At 42.1% G+C, this 20,176-nt stretch overlaps 1 protein-coding gene and 1 long non-coding RNA gene across 5 annotated transcripts in view; one reads left to right on the top strand and one right to left on the bottom strand.

The window, feature by feature from the left end:
• The window catches only part of TMEM117 (transmembrane protein 117), a 415,971-nt gene that overhangs the window by 239,359 nt on the left and 156,436 nt on the right, over positions 1-20,176 (top strand). The window lies entirely within an intron of this gene.
• LOC109315572 overlaps positions 17,486-20,176 on the bottom strand; it is a 21,042-nt gene continuing 18,351 nt past the window's right edge. Inside the window, exons 2-3 of the long non-coding RNA XR_002102542.1 lie at positions 18,129-18,140; positions 17,486-17,496 (exon numbers count right to left, since the gene is read on the bottom strand). This is a non-coding gene — a long non-coding RNA (uncharacterized LOC109315572). The remainder of the gene's footprint in view (positions 17,497-18,128; positions 18,141-20,176) is intronic.

Here is a 20,176-nt window from a genome sequence, read left to right as displayed (position 1 = left end):
AGTGCCCCTCCCCTGACTCTTTGCTAATTAACAAGGATGTGTATTCCTCCTTAATATAGAGTGCCACGCCCCCACCTCTCTTTCCTATCCTGTCCCTCCTGTACAGCCTATAGCCCTTGACATTGACCGCCCAATCATGTGTTTCGTCCCACCACGTTTCCATAATCCCCATTCAAAAAACACATCCCTCATTTTCCTTGATTCTGTGCTGAATTCCTTGATAGTGTAGAAGAAACTGAACTGAAGACAGACAATTTGTTGTGGAAAATCACTGCCCAAGAATTAAAAAAAAACCCATAACCCAGACATGTCAACCCCCAAATGTTATTTTGCTACTAATAATACTTATTGTACACATAATTAATCTAAGGATTTGAGTAATATTTTGTTTCATATGTGTTTTTAATTTGATAATATACTTTCAGTACATTTAAGGGAAACAAATTGGTAATAAAATGTAACTAGAAAGTACCTGAATATTGAATGAACCTTATCAGAAGTAATTCATCACATTTGGGTGGTGCATCATATTTCTACAACACTCCATTGACTTGTTGATGTGACAGGCTAGCTGGCAGTGACCTAGCCCAGGAGTTTTGAAAGGGCAAAAGAGGATTGGAGGACTTGGGATTCCCTTTCCTCACCAATCAGGTCCCAGAGACTCACCCCCTCCCCCCCGTGTCCCAATTGGCCTCTTGGGTCACCTGGAGGGGGATAAAAGGGGCAGCATGGGATAACTTAGGGAAGAGACCAGTGAGGGACAACAAGGAAGGAGCTTCATAGAGCTGAGCCAGCAGGGCAGGAGCAGTGCCCCAAAAGAGCCTGAAAGAGCAGGACCTGCAGGCAGCAGTGGGACCCTCAGCAGGTGGTGTGTGGCTGGCAGGAGAGGCTCCCCATTGGGCTCCAGGATCCCCTATGAGAGGCTGCAGCCAGCAGGAGATGCTCCCCCCTGCTCCAGGAAGGATCTGAGCAGTGACCTGAGGGGGTCCCAGCTATGCTTCCAGCTTCTCTAATCAGAGGCCAGGCAACTTGATGTGAGACCAGGGCTCCAGGAAGGTCAAGACCCCTAACAGGCTTGAGTCAGTGGTGGCTGTGTAGCAGTGTTTTTGCCTACTGCATGGGAGATCTGGGTTCAAGTCTTAGCTCAGGTGACTTGGAGTGAGTGAGCTAACAAGAAGCAAATCTTCTTACAGTAGAAAGGGGCCATTGTGTTGTCCCTCCCTTTCTCCCCTTCCAGGTACCATGGCAGTATATAGTTCCTTGTCATTTGACATTATGCACCTTTTTATATTTCATCAACCTGTATTTGTCTGTTCTGCTGTTTTGTGTTTTATATTTTGTCAATGCTGTTTTTTGTCAATGATTGTAAGTGTCTAACCTTTGTTGAATCCTGCCCCCTTGGGGCATTGTAGTGTCCACTATGGCCTCTGATTTATGCCTGTTATGTTCCCAGTATTGAAAGGTATATGGGTAAGTCCCCACTGGTGGTCTGGCTCTGCTCTATAGGGGGAGGAAAGTCCCTATACCTCCCACAGTGCTTGTGCACCTGCTTTGATCCCTTCAGTTGGAGAGTGGGTACCTCTTGAAGTACCGCCTGGGTTACATCTATAAAAGTAAAGCTCAAACACAATTAGGATACAACTACCAAGGAGTTCAGTAGTGAACCCAGAAGAATAATAGGATTGCTTTTAAGTCAATAGCTTAATAGAAACAGCTGTGCTAGAACAACAACTTTTTGAAGCACAGTAGATCTTGACAGAAGCTTAGATCCCTTATATTTCAGCCTTGTTCATTTGTCAACATCAAAGCAAGATAAAGTCTTCTGGGATTAAGCAGACTCTGTGGCTAAAAATATAGTTTGACACTTTCTGTATGGATTTGACAAGTCTACACGAATATACTTGTATTCTTTTCACTGGTGAAAAAATGTATGTTTTAAGGAGTGGCTTATTCTGTTTTTTGAATTTGAATTTAAATGTAATTTGTGTTTCACTGGTGCCTTCAAAGAATTTTAGTCAGATGCTTTTAGGTTTTCCTTTGTTTGCAGTTTCATAAATACAGATGGCATAGACATTAGATAGGAATTTAACTTTTTATTGCAAAATTTTTTATCTGGAAACTCTCTTTTTTGGAAGTCTAACTTCTTAAAGTATGTCCTGGGGTGGGAAGTTGTAATAGGGCAGCCTGCTACCTTTTAAAGTCTCTTAGCAAAGCCAGCCTTGTTCTGAGCCAAGTCATCCAGGTAGGGATAGAGACAAGTTATACATAAATCAGAAACTGGTTTAAGCCTGTAACAGAACATAGGTTGAGTGCACATAAACCAGTTTTAAAATGGCTGAAACAGGTTTAAGGTAAACCTAGTTGAATGTAGTGTCAGGCTTAACTAATTTCGGTCCAAAATTCTGTCTCAGACCCCTTCCTGGTTCAAGTTAAATCACAGCCCCTTAGCATTTCAGCATGCTTTCCAGTGCTGGGCTGGGCAGTTTGCTCCAGAGATCAGGGCTTGCCCTACCCCTTTGTTCTAACAAGGGGATGGTGGGGGGAGGGGGCAAGCCTGGCTGGGGATGCAGTCCAGTCAACTGGAGGGGGGATGAGGGAGAGGCAGACTGCTGGGGTCTGGGGTCAGGGAAGGAAGTTAAACACCCCTTACCCTGCTCAAACTTACGGCTGGCTGCAACTATGGACTACAAATCCTTTAGGCACCTCAAAGCAGGAGGAGGAAGTGATGAGCAACCATGCTACTATAATTCTGGACTGCAAATCCAAGAGACCTCTGGGGCAGCAGGAAGAAGTGAACACACAGCCAGAAAGCTATGCTCTAGTGCCCCCCAGCTTCTGGCCTCAGCCACTGCAGGCATGTGGCTACGTTTCCTGAATCAAAGGCACATGTCTGTTCACTTCTGTTTCAATCTAATCTCTGCAGTTTGGACTAATCTGCAAAGACTGAATCAATTCAGCCTCAGGCTTGTTGAATATCTGTACCTAATCTATGTGGGAAGGATTTTCTGATTAGTAGTATGAGGAAGGATTAGTTAGGCTGTGAAAGAACAGTACTCCTGATGAAAGGGAGACAGTAGAGACAGGTTTTGGGTGGCTTTGCTATTGGGCTAGTTCTTTGTGTTGATAAAAACATCTGACCAAAGAGGCTGTGAGCAGAACTAGAGAGTTGGTGGTAAGTGTTAGGCAGACTAGGGAATAGAAATTCAGATCACAGAAGTCAACTATTTCTTTTCTCCATCTTGCTCCCTTCCATAATTTCTTGAATAAGATGTTTAAAAAGGGTTGCTATGTTTTGATTTTATGTGAACCTTTTTTAAATATTATGCTTCTTTCAGTCTCACTTGCTTGTCAAAGCTAGCTGTGGAATTTGAAAAGGAGTGTCTTGAGTATTCAAGAAATATAGGACTGGGAACGTTTTTTAGGAATTTTCTGGATTAACTATATCTCTGGAAATTTTGTAAGAACAAGCTTTTGTAAGTCCCTATTTTATGTTGCTTGTGCCAGTGATTTTGATGTTAAATGTGCTGTATGTGTTTATATAATATTCTGAAAGAATAACTGATCGACTACCCTATCAGGGCTTGTAACAGGCTGCAGATTGGCATCCTGGATCAGTTAGCCAGCTGGCAACAAGACACTCACTTCAGGGGCCTCAGCTAGCAGGCAATTAGTAATAATGATGGGAAGTGACTGGCTGACAGGAAATAAAAAAACAGGAAGAGGAAGTAAATGGAAAGAACTAGAGAGTGAAATGTTTGGATGGAGAGGGAGGGCTTCTCAAAAGAAGACTACAGGGTAAGAGCTAATCCATACTAGTAGTATTTATTTTGGATTGTTTAATATTTTCAACTGCACCTTGTGGTGCAGATTAACCCTGGGGTTTCGAAGCCTGTATCACTGGAACCAGGCTATGGACATGTTCATTTGGATTGTTTTGCTTTTGGCTGAGGCCTGGAAAGCAGAGGAACCTAGGTCATTACAGTTCGTGGTTTTGAGCCCAGAGACGACATTATGGGGACCAGATTGAAAGCTCAAAGACTGATTTGAGAAAAATGTAGCTGAGTGAGCCAGCCACTCATTACAGGACTACGATTTGCGTCAAAGAGTTCTAGTGAGAGTATATTAAACTGTAACAGCAAAGCTTGACTGCATTGTTCAGGAACAAAATATAAGCCCTTAGGTTAGATGATAATCTCTGTTACATGGGTATAAACTTTGATGTCCTATTTAGTATCAGTTGAACTGCTTGGCTTAACACTAGACTTACAGCTACATAATGGAGAGCAGAGTAATTTATCCCTTTAACTCTTTTTAAGTGTCTTCTATCTGTCACTTTTTACAAGACAAAGCTCCCACTTCAAAATTGCTTTGCGCCCTTGGAACTGAGTGGAGGATATTTCACGATCCCTGAAAAACTGCAAATTCTCATCCATCTTCAATTCTTCTCTTTCTGGCAAGAGTCTCTACTGCTGTCTATAAAGCAGTTCAAGTCTTTCCCTTTTCCAGTGGAAGACCCTGTATTTTCCCTTACAAAGGGCTGCTATAGGCTACAGAGAGAACTATCCACTGTGTCTCCATTAATCAAATTATATCATAATTCTGTGAGTGTGGTAGGAACTCCAGTTCTTCCTGCTTATTCTCCATGTTTCTTATATTGCTGTATAAGCATTTTGGGTAACTGTCTGATTGCCTTATTTTCTCCCTGGGAATACTGCTAGGGTTTCCAATATTGTCTCCTTTTACAAGGATTTTAGCCAGGTCCCTTGCTTGCCTCAGGGTTTAAGATACAAGACATTTCACAGAGTAAATTTTATGTACATTATGTCCACTACTTGATATTTTTAAGGCACTTTCCTGAGGGATGGAGATGTGGACTTGAACTTCCTCAAGCTGGGAAGGGTTTTGACCTTGGGTCTCCTTGCCTGGCAGAGTGCTTTGTCCACTAAGTGAATGGGGCCCATCTTTTTGTCAGATGTTCCACAAATTAAGCCCCCTACTCTTCCAAAATGATACCCTAATCCACTTCCTGTTTGATGTGCTGCACTCCTTTCTGCTCCCTGCCCTGTACGCCCTACCCAATCTCTCCCAAAACTGGGAGCCCAAAACTGGACACAGTACTCCAGCTGCAGCCTCACCAAGGCTGAGTACAAGGGGAGAATGATGTCCCGGGACTTGCTTGAGAAGCATCTATGGATGCAAGCCAGAATTTTGTTTGCTTTACTAGCCGCAGCATCGCAGTGCAGGCTCATGTTCATCTTGTGGTCAATGATGACCCCCAAGTCTCTCTTTTTTCCGTAGTGCTAGCCAGCGTAGCACTGCTAAGCCTATAAGGATACTGCAGGTTTTTCTTTCCAAGGTGGAGAACCTTGTATTTTTCAGTGTTAAACACCATCAGGTTCTCGTCTGTCCACTTGCTGAGCCTGTCCAGGTCAGCCTGGATCACCTGCCTATCTTCTGGCATGCACCCATTTAATAGGTTGGCTTTTTCCTGGGCGTCAGCTGTCAGTTGCCCCGTCTGGTTCAGCAGGGGTCCAATGTTGCCCTTGCTTTTCCTCCGGCTCCTCACATATCTGGAAAACTTTGCCCCAAAGTCTGGTGTCATCAGCAAACTTGGCCAGTCCGCTCCTGACGCCATTGTCCACATCATTAATGAAGATGTTGAACAATATGGGTCCAAGGACAGAGCCTTGGGGGACCCCACTGGCCACAGGACATCATGATGAGTGACTGCCATCAATTACAACCCTCTAGGTCTAACCATGGAGCCAGTTTCCCAGCCAATGGATCGTGGTGGACCCAAGGCCACAATTGGCCAGTTTAGCAAAGAGGTGATCATGGGATACCCAATCAAAGGCTTTTCTGAAGTCAAGATATGACATCAATCTCTTCTCCCTTGTCCAGGTGTTAGGTCACCTGGTCATAGAAGGAAATGAGATTGGTCAAGCAAGACCTACCCACAACACACCCATGCTGGCTATCCCTTATGATGTTGGTGTCAGCCAGTCCATTAAGGATGATCTCTAATAAACTTTTCTAAGATATTCCCCAAAATAGAAGTCAGGCTGATGGGCCTATAGTTAGCCGGATCCACTTTCGTCCCTTTCTTGAAGATACGCACCACATTGGCCTTCTTCTAATCTTTGGGCACTACACCAGAGCACCAGGTGTTTTTCAAAGATCCGTGCCAGGGGCTGGGCTATGATGCTCGCCAGTTCCTTGAGTACCCTGGGGTGTAGATTGTCAGGGCCGGCTGACTTGAAGATATCCAGCTTCTCAAGATGTTCCTTCACAAGGTCAGCATTAATGGAGCGCAGGGGATCTCCCCCACCGGGACCTCCCTGTCCCGTAGCAGTCAAGGGCGTCCCATGGGACTGAAGAAAGACTGACGCAAAGTATCCATTTAATAAGTTGGCTTTTTCCTGGGCATCAGCTGTCAGTTGCCCCATCTGGTTCAACAGGGGTCCAATGTTGCCCTTGCTTTTCCTCCGGCTCCCCACATATCTGGAAAAGGACTTTTTATTGTCCTTGATGCTTGAAGCTAGTTGGAGTTCAGTTGCAGCCTTGGCTTTCCTGGTTTGCTCCTTGCAGGACTGGACCAGTGAAGAATATTCCTCCTTGGAGATGAATCCCATCCTCCATCCTTTGTAGGCTTTTCTTCTTAGCCTTAGGAGGTCTGCTAGGTCCCTGGAGAGCCAGGGGGGCTGCTGTGCCATCTTGCTGCCCTTCCTTTGAGATGGAATAGACTTAGCTTGTGCATTGAGGATTGCTCCCTTGAAGAGCAACCACCCTTCCTGAACTCCCCTCTTCCTGGGGTCATGGTCCCTTAGGGCCTGACTGACAAGCCTCCTGAGCTTTTTGACTGAACCATTATGAGAAATAGCTTGAAAATGTAGCCTAGGTCTTCTTTCCTAATATTCTTATGGAGCTACATAGAAATTAGTCCATTTTCTGGACACATCTCAACCTCTCTCTCATTCAAATCGCATTCCTCTCCTCCTCCTCCTTTCCTTTAGGTAACGTTGTCTTTCTAGAATCCTTCTGCCTTAGTCATCTCTAGAATGACACCTTTTTTTTTTTTTTTTTCCCCTTCTTATTTTTCCTAGAAAATTTTACACTATCCCTGGCTTACCAGGGTCTTTTAAAAAGCGGTGTGTTTTTAAATTTAAAAAAAATGTAATAGAAATTGTTTAATATATCTAGGGACACTTTGGTGAAATACTTACCTTTTGATTTTTGCAGAATAAGCTCGTACTTCACCTTCACTAAAATGTGCTTCAAACTAAACCCAGGACTATACAATTTTAGCCATTTGAGCTGAATTTGGTATTTAACTTTTACTTAATCCATAGTCATGGCTGGGAGGATGGGTGTGGGCTGGACCCCAGGAACTCTGATCTCTTGCTCAGTTCTTTCAGCAACTTATATCAGTAATTTCCCACTTGCTCCAGGTTTACAATCATTAATGGCATGCATTTGTGTACAACTTAATTGAGTATATGGTAATGAAAGGGGTTGGTCATAAAGACCCCCTCCTCAAAGTGAAGAATTTATGACAAATGCTTAACAACTGTTTTAAGCGGGATGGTCTCAGAGGTTATCAGTTATAGGCTTCTACTGTTAACAATAATTGGTATGCCTTAAGGTAATGGATTTCAGTTGCTTTGTGTGGCTAGTCAAACACCTAAATCAGTGCTTTCCTATTTTTAGATCAGCAAAAAACATGCTGGCCTTGCAAGCCTGAAGGATGTGTGCAAGATGGAAGCACTTATGCCAAGGCCTCTAATATATGCACCCTCAGCAAGTTTGCAGATGACACCGAGCTGGGGGAAGTAGTAGATACACTGGTGGGTAAGGATAGGATTTGGAATGACCTAGACAAATGAGAGGATTTGTCCAAAAGGAATCTCCATGAGGCTCAACAAGGGCATGCACAAAGTCCTGCACTTGGGACGGAACAATCCCATGCAGCAGTACAGGCTGGGGGCTGACTGGCTGAGCAGTAATTCTTCAGAAAAGGATCTGGGGGTTATAGTGGACAATAAGCTGAATATGAGCTAACAGTGTGCCCTTGTTGCCAAGAAGGCTAACAGCATGCTGGGCTGCATTTGTGGGTGTGTTACTAGTAGGTCAAGGAAAGTGATTCTTTCCCTCTATTCAGCACTGGTGAGGCCATATCTGGAATACTGTGTTCAGTTTTGGGCCCCTCACTATAGACAGGAAGTGGACAAATTGGAGAGTCCAGCAGAGGCCAACAAAAATGGTGAGGGGGCTGGGACACATGATTTATTAGGAAAGACTGAGGGAACTAGGCTTATTTAGTTTAGTTGAGAGGAAACTGAAAGGGGACTTAATAGCAGCCTTTAACTACCTGAACCAGGGTTCAAAAGAGGATGGAACTAAACTGTTCTCATTAGTGACTGATGACAGAACAAGGAGCAATGGTTTAAAGTTGCAGCAAGGGAAGTTTAGGCTAGATATTAGGACAAGGTTTCTCACTAGGAGGGTAGTAAAACACTGGGACAGGTTACTTTGGAGAGGTGGTGGAAGCTCCATCCTTAGAGGCTTTCAAAACCCAGCTAGGAAAATCTTTGACTGGAATGATCTAATTGGGGATGGTCCTGATTTTGAGCAGGGAGTAGACTAGATGACCTCCAGAGGTCCCTTCCAACCCCAGCTTTCTATAATTCCATGTACCTTACACCTCCAGCCTTACCTCCACTTTCCCTGTTCCTTCCCCCTCCATCCCAGCATAAACACTTCCCTCCTCTCCCCCACAAACAATACTACCTACAGCCCAGCTGCACTACAGGCTGTCTGGGATACAGTGACAGCAGCATATAGCTGAAAGAATACTCTATGCCAGGAGCTTTGCTCCAGCTTGGACACCGGGTGGTGCTTTGCTCTCTGTCAGAGCTTTGATCAAGCTGTAATAGCTTAGTTTTTTACTGAGACCTAAAGATTTTTTCATGGACTTTACTGACAGCCCTTTTTAGCCTGTTGTGGATTTTGGGGGGGTTTTTTTGTTTGTTTGTTTGTTTGTTTTTTGGGGGGGGGGGGGTTGTAATTTTACTGATGGTTGGTAACTCTGATCCAGAGGTCCCTCCTACAGTTGCCTGACTCTTTCCAGATGAATCTCCAGGTGGCTCTCTCTCATTTTTCTCAAGCTCACAAGCTAGGATGCTAGAAGGGCCCTGTTGCATTAGACTGTGTACACATACCTAAATGATCTAGGAGAACTCTCTCAGCTTTGTTCATGAGAAATTTACTTAGATGCCTAAACAGACTTTTTTTGAATGCTGAACCCTTGGAAAGCATAGAGTGCTGATACTGCACAGCTGGGGTTGGGGGTAGTGGTTTGTCCACACTTCTCAGTATGACCTGCAAGTTCCCTCAATCTGCCCAGAGACATAATGGCAGCAGTATATAGGGCAGCCCTGATTGGCTGACCCAGACTGCTCAATCAGCCTGTGTCTCCACCCAACACAATGTGGGATTGTGAATGAGGTGTTTTGCTCCCTGCTTGGCTGGAGTAGTATAATCCAGTCAGTGGTACACTGTCTCCTTGGGGGTGGGGGAGCAGGACCAAAAGCACTCTGGGATGCTAGAGGACTGTGCTGAGGCTTATTTTGGAAGAGAACATGTCCAGACATTCGCCCAAGAGTGATTTAACCCTGGTTGTTCCCATGTTGTTTTTCTCCTGGAGCAGCCATTTTTACTGTGAGAAGAAAATCCTGAACATCTGTACATTTATGGCTTCTACTGGGAGAGCAGTGACTATATCAGGGGGAAGTGGATTTCTATATGTGGCCTTAGATTGGATAGGCTTTTGCCATGTCTTATTGGGGGTTAATGTCCTGCGCAGTTCTGGGCTGGGGCTCTGCAGGTATAGGTAAGTATCACTGGCTACCTTGATCTTCCCAACATTAAGAGTATATTCTTGTAGTTGGGGGCTGTTTCTGCTTAGATGTCTACATTGAATAACTGGATTCATATCATACCGAAACTCTTAGGTGATATTCAGAAATCAGAGAAAATATTGTGTTTCTTCCCATGTTGGCCAGCATGTTATCTAGGATGTTGATACCAGCTCCATTATTCTGCAGATCATCTATCTGACGGCAGGTAGAAGAGAAGGCCAGCAAAGTCATGCAAGGTGTATCCTGGGCATTTCTCTCTGTGTGTGTGTGTGTGTGTGTGTGTTGGTTTTGTTTTTTGTGGGGCGGGGAAGGGACACATTTTGTTTGCTGTTTATTTGAATAAGTCCTATGAGCAGACTGACACCCAGGGACTATGAAAGGCTTTGGAACATGATTCTGCAGAAGGTTGTCTTAGAAGAGATGCACACAAGAGAAAAGCAAGAAGACAGATCCTTGTAGGTAAATGTGCTTACCTCTTGTTGTTATACCAGAAGAAATACAACAATATGCTATCTTTAGCAAAGGAAAAAAAAAACAATGACTACTAACCTAGCCTCTGAGCATGTGGCCTGGTTCTCACAAAACCATTGATACTAATGGGAACTACAGACAAGAACACCACACCAATAACTTTTAAGATTCCTGCCTGTTCTGTGTTGGAAGCTATGGATTTAGATTATTTTCCTGTTAGTAACCCTACATACAGCTGTTTATCTGGGACATAAATTATGTTTAGGGGATGACAGTTGTTTCCCATTCATCAATGACAAGAATGAGAATATTTCAGAAAGTGGTGGAATGCTGATTTGTCCAAATGATTCATTTTATGGTGCCTAAAATCTTTTAGTTAAAGTATTTTATACTTGTCTTGTGCTAGAAATGTGAGGTTCAAGAGCTTAAATTTAGTCAAATGCTGTAGTCAGAGAAGCTGAACTGTAAAATTTCTGAGTTATTTTAACAACCTATAATCAGCATAAGCATGAGACAGGGTACATGAAATACTTCTGATTCATCTTACATACTGTAGCCAATCCAAACATAGTTATATTTACTATCTACAAGTATAAATGTTTCATCAAAACATTGGGGGGGGAAGTCATATTTGCATGATCTAAATAAATAAATAAAATAGCAGATCCAATTGGGTGGAAAGAAAGGATTGGGAAAATTTAAGTTAGAATAAAATAAACAGCACCTAAAAATCACTTTTCATGCGTGTTCGAGGAAAGGGTGAGGCAGGCAAAGAAAGGAAGTCAAGTATTCCTGTTCTCCAAAGTATTATAGTAAATGTAAACTGCTTACCAGTATCACCCAGAAGCTATTTACCAACATCCTTAGTACAGGATTTAAAAATGATTGAAGAGTATTTATTATTGGTTTGTTTTTTTTCCCTTTTTTAAATAAGGATAGGCTTGGACATGTCTATGTGAGATGCTACTGTGCAGTACCAATGAACTAATGCATAGTAGCTCATTAATACCATGCACTGGCTGGCACTAACTGTGCAGCAACAATACTGCACAGTAGCATCAGAAAAAAAACACACAGAAATGATACTGCACAGTAATGTTGGTTACTTGTAGGGGTGTGTGAAGGAGGCCCTATTCAATCCCAATTCAGCGCAAATCGGGGACAGTGATTCAATTTGTTGATTTGGATCACTGTCCCTGATTTCAGTTTGGTTGAATCTGAAGCTTCGATGCTGATTCGGCCACAGACACAGCTTTAAATGTTTTGTTTTTTGTTGTTTTTTTTCTACATACCTTGAGGTACGAGGCTTGTCAATGTTGTGATGCTGAGGGGCATGAAGCATCCCACAGGAGTGCAGGGGCGCCCCCCATGTGTTTGGCAGTGAACCCAGAAGTGGACTGAAAGTACTTCTGCTCCACTAATGGGTTTGCCAGGGAGTATTCTGGGGTGCCTCCCCCATACCCCCTGGCTCAGTGATCAGCCTTGGGGGGGGACCCCATGTGCCCCCCCAGACCAAGGAGGCACCAGTTGCTGAGCCGAATGGGAAAGGGGTGCCCCCCATGCGCTCCCCAGCAAACCAGGAAGTGAACTGGAAGTGCTTCTGGTCCATTTATGTGCCTGCTGCCAAGCATGCTGGGGAGCCCCCCCTCCCCCCGTGCTCTTGTAGGATGCTCCATGCATCACAGCATTCATGAGCTGCTTGCTACCTAGAGGTATGTAGAAAAAACATTTAAAGCTGTGTCTAGGTCTGAGTCTCCAAATCAATTCAGAGTTCCAAATCAATTCAGAGAGATTAAAGGGTCCTCTGATTCGACTCGGATTCAGAGATTCGGCCACCAAATTGGGCCAAGTCTCTGCTGATTCAAATCGGAGACTGAAGCTTCGCACAGCCCTAGTTACTTGCATAAACAAGTACTAAATGACTGTGCAGGCTGCCACTTGTGTAGATGTGGCCAGAGTTTAAAATATTGATTCTAAACCCTTCATGTCTGGCTGGGAAACAGGGATGCCAAGATAAAATGTTGGAGGGAACTGCTTTTCAACGAAATACCATGATTTTTCAACAGAAGGTACATGGTCCTATGGAAAGCACTAATTAAAATGCTTAATCAAGTAAGCTGAGATGATAAAGCCCAGCTGTAGAGCAAAGATTGCATTATGTAGGCTGTGCGTATGATATGTCTTACACTTGAGAACCGTCCATGAAGGGGAAGTAAGAATTGTTGAAAATTTATTGTTCAAAACATATGATGTAAATCTCTATATTACACCATGTTAATAGTTCAGCATTTTTTTTTAACTTGTAGCATCTTCACTATCACAAGAGGCAACTTTGCTCTTTTGTGGGAAGATGGTCTATCTTGATGTTCATATTTTCTCTTCTATTTATTTTCTTAAAGGGTGTGTTGCTTGGCATTACAGGATGCTTATGAATATGTATAAGCCAAACATGCATTTTACTGAGGGACCATTAGTTGAGTGCAAATGGCTTTGTGTATAGACAGTAGATAAAGAATAAGTGTGTCAATCAAATGGCCAGTAACGGTGTAACAATGATCTAATGTTTGCTCTTTTCCAAGTGGTGTCACTTAGTAGTCCCTATTCCCATTCCCCATGCAATTAAACTCTGCTAAAGTAGCAATAGATAGTGTGAAGCCCAGAGAAGAAAATCTGAAGTCACTGATTCGGCAATTACATAGACGCTGTCCAATTGCAAATGAAAATACAACATGAAAATAGGTGTGTTTTTATTATAGAATGCTCCATAGCAACAATATAGCTAGGATTATGCTTTAAAATATAGCATAAATTCATGTAGATTAAGTAGGTATTTTTATTCTGTTTGAATCTCTGTGTGCCTAGAAGAGCCAGTATTACTTAATGCCCTCTAACAAAACTGTCTCCTTCCAATAAAACACCACTAATATACATAGAATCCACAATTAATAGTATTGGGGATATATTATGATAGTTAAGTTTGGAGAATAGTTCTGAATCCTCAGTTTACCAAAGTTGCAATGTGTGGTTTGTGCCATATAGTGACTGTGCTGCTGATCAGGGGTGTGCCTCCAGGTGGAGCAAGAGAAGAGTCAAACTGTTAACTAGCTTAAATTTTTTCTTTCTTGAATGTATAGGTTATGACAGGTGTTCTTTGTCCAGTAACATGAATAGCTTTGCAACAATGTTTTTTGTGCTATTACTGTTAAGATTATGTAATGGTGTTAAGATTTAGTATTGTTACTCCTCAAAGACCCCATGCTGGATGAAGGATGTTTTTGTATTAGGTTTTACCTAACATGTATACCCATCCTTCCTTAAAGAACTTACAATAAAACTTAAGGGAGGGCACAATGAGAAGGGAGAGGACATGGTCAATGAGCATGACTTATGTCCCAAGTAGTTACATGGGCTAAAGATGTACCAACTTGATCTGAAACACACATTTGATTAACATTTTTATAATTCTTACCAAAACACAATCCCAGAAGCTCCTGCAACATTCTTTCTAGACTTACAGAAGAAAGAGTTTTTTACCTGTACCTATTAACATATACTCATCATCTCTGCATTGGATATCTACTGTACTACTGGCATGTTGTCAGTACTTCCAGTACGTCACCACGAGTCTTGCAATATGAACTGTTTTCTTTCCTAATGCAACTGGCTTCTCAAGTTGAAAATCCGAGCATCCATTTTTCTAAAAAAAGAATGTTAGATCTCATGTTTGCAGAGAAAAGCTTGAAAACATGAAGCTTTATAATGTGTGACTGAGAATCTAGAGATTATTGGATATGTTCAATAAGCAAGAATACCTGTAGCAGTGGAAGTTCACTTTCTATATAGCATCGCTATTGTAGAAGTAAGACATGGGAGTAACTCTTAAAAAATGAAATTGGCTTACTGAGGATTTCATCTATTATATAGTGGCCTTCCTTGTTCTCCAAGAGCATTGCATTCATTGGAATTGCAGTAAGATATTACTTAACCGAAGGACTTCATAAGTGCTTTTAGGGTTTTGCTTCTTTATTGACATTGTAGCTTCTATACACATGAGTAATTAAAACTAATATTTATGTTACACATGCATATTTTAAAGGATATTTGGCAAAAAAAAAATCCACTTTGTTGCATAATCTTGCTTGTATGCTAAAGGCAATATTGAAAAGAGACTTGGGAAAGATTGTAAAATGTGTTACATAATTATTTGCAGTATATTTTACTTTATTTTTGTTAACAGTTTTCATTTTGCTGCCCACTTTGGGTCTGCCCAAACCTAACTACTCTTTTTGGTTACAGAGTATCTACATATCTGTTAAACACTTGTTCATATTAAGAATGGAAATAATATCTCTGGGTCCTTGGCTATGTGTTATGAGCATATTGCACAGATGAGGAACAAGAAAAGAAGGTGCAAAAGTGCTGTAGTGTAAATTTTATTTGTACTCTCCTGTGGTTCTGGGCCTGCTCAATGCCAGTGCCAAGACAGTGGGAAAATAAATTTGATCCATAGCCATTTTGCTCTAGCCAGACTCCATGCTATATGCCACTGGAGAATTCCCTTGTGCTGCTCCTCAACTTGGAATCTGGCCCTTAGTTTATTTGAATTTGGTGCCAGAATTTCCATCAACTAGGTTCCTTTCCAAGCACACGCCAGTAGGGATTTCTGACAAATGCACTTATGGTGCTTTCTGTACTTAGTATTAATAGCATAGTAAATGCATCATAGTATTGTTGTTAAAGCATGAGGCAACAGAGTAATCAAGATAAATTTTATGTGACTTGGCCTATCTTGCATATGACGGAGAGAATTTATTGTGAGTTCTTTGCTTCTAGAAGGCAGAAATACTCTTACCTCATATTAGTACCACTCAGGAAAACATGATATGAATATCCCTCTTGGGAAACGAGTGGTTAAAAAAAAACAAAAAAAAAAAAACCCCAAACAATACCCTGTCATCCTTTTACCTGCTTTATCTGCATCAAAATACTTTTGCAACTTTCCAGACAAGAGGTATGGAGGAAAGGAAGATTTGTGGGGTTAGAGGGGAATTACAATAAACCAAATTGAAAAACTACTTTCTGTTAATGTCACAAGTCTTTTTCTCCTTTTCCTACAGAAGTCTGCTTGCATTGTGCTGTCCAAAACAATGGGTGCCAATAGATGGGTTGGACTTCACTTAAGTAGCAAAGTTTCACATCTAGTTAGGAATGAGCAGTTTGGATTTGTGAACACAATTGTGTGGCAGCTTTGCTAAATTATTTTATAGGTGTTTTAACTTTGTCCACCCAAGAAGCAGCCACTCTTCAAAAATAACTTGAGCTAATGTTGTCAGTAGTTCAAATTATAAGTCTACTACACCAAAATGTGAAAAACACGTGAAAAGTTCCACTGAGGGTTTACTGGCTCAACTCTGAGCCTGTCTTTAAGGTTATCATAATATGAATAGATGACCATGTTAAAAAACAAAAAACAATAGTAAATCACTAGCAGAAAGCTGTCTGCCATTGGCTCTTCCCCATCTACTGTAGTTCACCACTCTGTGTAACCTTACAAGAGAGAATTATTGAAAGACTGGAAAAGGAGACAGCACTAAACTTTGAGTTGAAGGTGTAGGAGCCTCCCTCCAGGGACTAGTTCTTCCATTTGGTGCCTCTGCCATAACAGTTGTCACAGTACAAATATATCCCTGGATAGATAGGTTAGTCTTCTACAATAAACATCCCCTGAGCACCTCCTGGAGTAACAAGGAATAACAGCCACAAGTTGACTGAGAGTAGGTTCAGGCTTGAAATCAGGAGGCACTACTTCAGTCAGGGTGGCCAGGATCTGGAATCAGCTTTTTAAGGGCAGTGGTGCTGGCTCCTACTCTAGCAGTCTTTAAAAGAGACTTTAACAACCTAGCTGGGGTCATTTGAGCTTAAACTTAGTAGGGGTCATATGAGCCCAGTATTCATTTTTGCCCAGGGCAGGGGTTCAGACTAGATGATCTGCTCAGGTCCCTTTCGACCCTACATCTATGAATCCTGTATCACCCTGGGCAAGTCATTTAGGTATCTAAGACTAAGAGTGTAATCTTCAAACCCTCTCTATCCCTTTTCATCAATAAAGTTATTTGTCCACACAGTTGCCTAAGTATCTAAAATTCTGCATCTGGGTATAGCAGCACTACTACCATCTTCACAGGACATAGCAGCTTGATATACAAATGCTACCTAAGTCTAGTTAGGACCTTCAAAAGGAGGTCTTTTTCTACCCATCTCTTCTGAGTGATGTAATTCAATAGGTATGCTCTGAACATGTCTAATGTACACTGAAAGGGTTGAGCTTCACACAAGCTGTAGCTATCATAGGCAATTTCAGTCAAAAACCACAGCTAGTGGTAGGTTAGTGGCTAGTGCATGTACCCAACGTGTGCAGCGAAGACCTGAATTCAGTTTTATTATTAGCTTGATGGGATTCTAATCAAAATCTCATCTCTGAAGACACTATCCTCATCACTAGGCACAAATTCTTTGGTTTGGGTTACTCTGAAATCTTTCTGTTTGAAGACATCTCCACTTGCAAAAAAAATAATTCAAAATTCATTGGGCCAAAGAGAAGAAACATAACTGTTTAGTGGTTAGAGCGCTCACCTGGAAGAAGGGAGATCTAGCTTTCACTTCATGCTTCAAAGACTAAAGTTTGTCTTGCATGAACCAGGCATTGGACAGACTGCATAAATACTGTGTAAAATAGGAATAATAGCACTTCCCAACTGAATGGCATTCTGTGAATCTAAATACATTGATGGCTCTGAGTTGCTTAGATATTATAGTAGTGGAAGCCCTGTATGAGTAGAGGAAGCCCTGCAGAGTCTTCCTTCTTTCTGTGTCAGAAGGAAATTCCCAGTGGCCTTTGATAGAGAAATTTTTCTAAATTCCATGCAAACGAGTGAAATTAGAGGGAAAGCATATAGAAATCCTCAGCTCCAATGTAATAGGAATGTATCTGTAAAGAAATTTGTTTTCATTGTAGTCTGAAGCAGAATAAATGGCACTTTTCCTTGGTACCCATTTTGAAAAGATGTGCTGATTTGACCCCATTTCTGAACAGTACATCTGTCATGTACTGTTGGACATACCTCACACTGATCATGTAGCTCAATTAGTATGTTTTAGTCTGTTGTTTATCTATCCTTCCAGGTGCAGAAATACTGGATACTCAGTGTCCCTGGCATTATCATAGAGTAATAACTTCCTAACACAGTTGTTAAGAATGAGCAACATTTTTTAAGTCATATAAAAAAAAATTGTTCTGTTGTCATCTGTTAGCTCTTAAATTGATTAATCAGAGGTAAAGATTTCAGGGTGCACCATATAGCATATTCCACCAGTTCCAGACTGGTATTTGGATCTTGCTATTCTCGATCTTCTATAGACTATTTAATTCTGGAAGTATGCTCCCAAGTAACTTTGAAGACTGATATAAATAAAGCAGTGAAAGACTCTGCAGAATGTGGGTTTTTTTCTAGTGTAAGGATTTGCAAACATTTTCATGAAGTGGATCACATAGAAATAAAGATTTTCTTTTGCTCCATCTCCTTTCCTTTTTACTGTCCTAAAATTAAATTTAGGAGCCAAAAACAAAGATGAAGAGCCTGCCCTATGTACCAGTCCAGCTTTCCACTTGTCTTGAGGACCATAGTATGGGAAATGTTACTTTTAATTCCTTCTGAGGAAGAGTTATGAAGATTTTTAAACAGAAGAAAAAATCTCAAAGAGCATCTCTCTGTTCTTCTTGGTCAAGTTTCAATTGCTACCAGGCTTGCTGAAGGCAGTCAGTGTCTCCCTGATACCTGATAGCAGATTGAGGTCCCTGCCTTAGTGAGACAGCAAGGTCATTATCACCTTACAAGTGACTTGCTAGGAAGTTAAGTTCTGAGGTCAGAAGTTAAGTTCTGAGGTCAGAACTTGATGAAGGAATTCTAAGAGGAGCCAAGCCAGGGAGAAGGAGTGAGCATCATATAGTATTTCAGTGTTGCTTTTTCTTGTTACAAAGTCAGAGAAGGATTTATGTAAACATTACACATAGCCCCTCAATATTAGAATGACAGTCTTCCAGTAAAATGGAAGTCAAGTTGTAAGTCAGCAGATGACTGAGGAAGCTGATCCAAGTTCTGCACACTTGACTGCAGCTGTGGCAAATATTTCTGGGAGGAAGGAGTAGATCCTGATGACATTTGGTCACAGCTCTTTCCTTTTGTCTCTCGTCTGTTAACTTCTGTGGTGAAGCGAGTTTGCTCAAAATGATCAATGCCTAATTGTAAATCACAGTGCTATTGGGGATGATTCAGTTCTTGGGTCTCCCAGGTTAATATTTAATTTCTTCAGATTTAGCTTTAGGTTTTCTTTTGAATCTTTTCTTTTGGCCACCTGTAGAGCAATGATCATTAGGTCCTACACTCTGAACTCATTATTTTGGGAGCCTGTTCTTCTGACATGTCCCATCCAATGGAGCTGGTGTTGTATAAACATAGCTTCCATACTGGTAGTGTCTGCTTGACCCAGAATGCTGGTATTTATTCTTCTGTCCTTGCACTTGATATGGAAGATTGCCTGAAGACATCACTGATGATAACATTTCAAAGCTTGTAGGCGTTTCCAATAGGTTGTCCAAGTTTCACACCCATAAAACAGGGTAGATGAGCAATTTGGTTTGGGTACTGATGTCATCAACATTGAAAACATGATTTTGGAGATCTCCAAAGGCAGAACTAGCATATTCTAATCCGGTGTTGAAAATTGGCCATGCTGCAGCACTAAATGCACTAAACCCTTCTGTTTGGGTTTCATGTTGTTCTGCCAAGCTTTACAGACTCCTTTTTCTGTCAGTGAGGGCTTGAATTTTCCTATCGTTCTCATCAAACCAGTACTTATGTTTCTTTGTGGAGAAACCTAGAAGTTTTTTGCATGCCTCCTGGATGACTTTAAGGCTCTCCCAGTGCATATAGCACAGGTTGGGAAAGATGCTTGTTTTTACTTGCTCGCCTTGATACACTCCAAATAGTATCATGTAGGATTCTCCTTTCCTTTTGTACTTCGTGTCAGAGTTTGGAGTTTCACTCAAATTCTCTCAATATTCATTTGTCTCTTGCAAAGGCATGAGTTTTAGTCTTATGTTGATTGTAACGGGGAGCCTACCAGGGCTGATCTCCATGGTTCGCTCATCTGTTCTTGAGCTAACCATCTGCCATGCCTTGGTCTTTAATAGATGTAACTAGGTGGGAGGCTGCCCGTTTACTGCCCCACTGCTAGGGGGTGCTATCTGCGGCTCCATTCCTCCCCTACACTGCAGCCCAAGCCTTGCAGATGACATCATGATGTTCTCATACATGCCAGTCCCCCACGATGGGGCCCAGAATCCTACTGTAAGACCCTGGGTTTCTCCCTTCAGGCAGGCTCTGCTGCTGTCATACTGGGACATGTATCTTCCTGCCACCGGTTCCCCTTTGAGTGTGGTCCCCTCACTGGAACCTTCGGCTCACACTAGCCCTGGCCCACGTCCAGGCCAGTTGGGACCCCAGGCCCCTGTCTCTTGAGCGTCCCTCTCAGTGGGCCTTCTTGCCCTTCTGACCCTCTTGGTCCTGGCTTCCGCTTGGGCCAGTCAGGGGAAGCTCTGGCAGGCCTTGATGTATGATCCATACTCTTATCCCAGGGTCCCCCTCTCTGGGTCCTCCTCCACAAATAGGGGGAGCTGGAGTTACCTCACACCACGACTGATGCCTCAGGGTCTCACAGGGACTCTTCAC

The sequence above is a fragment of the Crocodylus porosus genome, unplaced genomic scaffold (genome assembly GCF_001723895.1).
Source record: "Crocodylus porosus isolate Cpor-Errol unplaced genomic scaffold, CroPor_comp1, whole genome shotgun sequence".
Lineage (NCBI taxonomy): Eukaryota > Metazoa > Chordata > Crocodylia > Crocodylidae > Crocodylus > Crocodylus porosus.
Note: the sequence above shows the minus strand (reverse complement) of the source record. Positions and strands in the feature narration are given on the sequence as shown.